This window comes from Phocoena phocoena, chromosome X (assembly GCF_963924675.1).
Source record: "Phocoena phocoena chromosome X, mPhoPho1.1, whole genome shotgun sequence".
Lineage (NCBI taxonomy): Eukaryota > Metazoa > Chordata > Mammalia > Artiodactyla > Phocoenidae > Phocoena > Phocoena phocoena.
This window is the reverse complement of record NC_089240.1, coordinates 104,664,157-104,665,979: the sequence shown is the minus strand read 5'-3', so window position 1 is coordinate 104,665,979 and position 1,823 is coordinate 104,664,157. Positions and strand designations below refer to the sequence as shown.

Here is a 1,823-nt window from a genome sequence, read left to right as displayed (position 1 = left end):
GAAACAGTGGGACACAGAGGGAAATTTTAACAGACTTTGCTAGGTTCCTCCCTGCCCTCCACACCTAGTTCCTATTATGCTGTAGTTATCCATGGTGATATCTCCCTTCCTAGAACAGGTCCTCTATGTAAATTCTTTTAGGCAGTTAGAGGAGAGCTCAAAAGTTCTTCCTGAGGCTTTTGGGCCTTGATTGTTTTCAGCTCAAAATAATCCGCATGCCAAAGTGGCACATCTTGGGATGGCCTGCCCTGAACCCCATCAGTAGTTGTGAGATTTTGGCGAATCACCTCTCCTTCTGGGGCTCAGTCTCATCTGTAAAATGAGGGCTCTGACTAGACCATAGTTTCTCAAACTGCGTTTTGGAAGTCTAACTCTTTTCAAATACGGGTATTTGGTGAGGGAAGGTGAATATATAATAAAAGAGGTACCTGGTGGTAAAAAGACAAGGAGTGGTACATCCAGACAATGGGATATTATTCAACACTAAGAATAAATGAGCTGGGACTTCCCTTGTGGTCCAGTGGCTAAGACTCTGCACTCCCAATGCAGGGGGCCCAGGTTCGATCCCTGGTTAGGGAAATAGATCCCACGTGCTGCAACTAAGAGTTCGCATGTTGCAACTAAAGATCCCACATGCTGCAACTAAAGATCCTGAATGTCTCAATGAAGATCCCACACGCCGCAATGAAGATCCCGCACATGGCAACGAAGATCCCGTGAGCCACAACTAAGACCCAACGCAGCCAAATAAATAAATAAATATTTTTTAAAATGTTTTTTAAAAATAAATAAAAATAAGTGAGCTGTCTAGCCATGAAAAGACATGGAGGAAGCTTATTGCATATTACTAAGTGAAAGAAGCCAATTGAAAAGACTACATACTGTATGATTCCAACTATATGACATTCTGGACAAGGAAAAACTATGGAGACAGTAAAAAGATCAGTGATCTCCGGAGGTGGGGGTGGGGACAGATGAACTCAGAGCACAGAGGACTTTTAGGGCAGTGAAAATACTCTGATTGTTATTATAATAACGGATACATGTCATCATACATTTGACCAAACCCACAGAACGCACAACACCAAGAGTGAACCCTAAGGTCAACTATGGACTCTGGGTGGTGATGTGTCAACCAATGTACATTCATCAATTGTAACAAATGTACTAATACTATGGTGGAGGATGTTGGTAATGGGGGAGGCTATGCATGTGTGTATCTTCCTCTCAATTTTGTTGTAAACCTAAAACTGCTCTAAAAAATCAAGTCTATTAAAAAAAACAGAACCACTGGGCTGAATGTTTCTAATTATAATACAATATTTCATGATTCTATGAAATCCAATTTGTGTTCATGGAATCTGCTTTAAAAGGAACCAGGGTGTTTGCTATTTAAGACAACTCCACTTCCAGTTAACTTTGGTGAACTGAACACATGCACTTAGCTCCTTCCTGAGACCCCCACAAAAAAGACAGTAAAGAAATTAAAAGGCCAAACACCATGAGGACAAAGGAAATGGGAAGAGAGGCTACAACAGGCAAGACAACACCCTCCCCCCACCTACCTCGAAAAAAATGTGGAAACTAGAAAATGGATAAACGAGTAGTAACTGATTTAGCAGGCTAGAGAAAGCTGAAACCTAAGGAAGCTATTTGTACTGCAAACTCCAAAAGTCTCAAGAACTAAATGTACCAGGTATCTCTGAAAATGGGAGTATGCAGTTGGAATCAGGATGATTGATTGAACATATTTATAAGGAGCAGCTAGTTCCCAGATCCCTTCCTCCATCTGAGTAAAGGATGAGACACTTAAACCAAGCACG

General features: G+C 41.3%; 1 non-coding gene across 1 annotated transcript; it reads left to right on the top strand.

Annotated features, from left to right (window-relative positions):
- The first annotated feature begins 506 nt into the window (after positions 1-506).
- Positions 507-579, top strand: TRNAG-CCC (transfer RNA glycine (anticodon CCC)). The gene has a single exon. It is a non-coding gene; the product is annotated as a tRNA-Gly (tRNA).
- Positions 580-1,823: the final 1,244 nt, after the last annotated feature.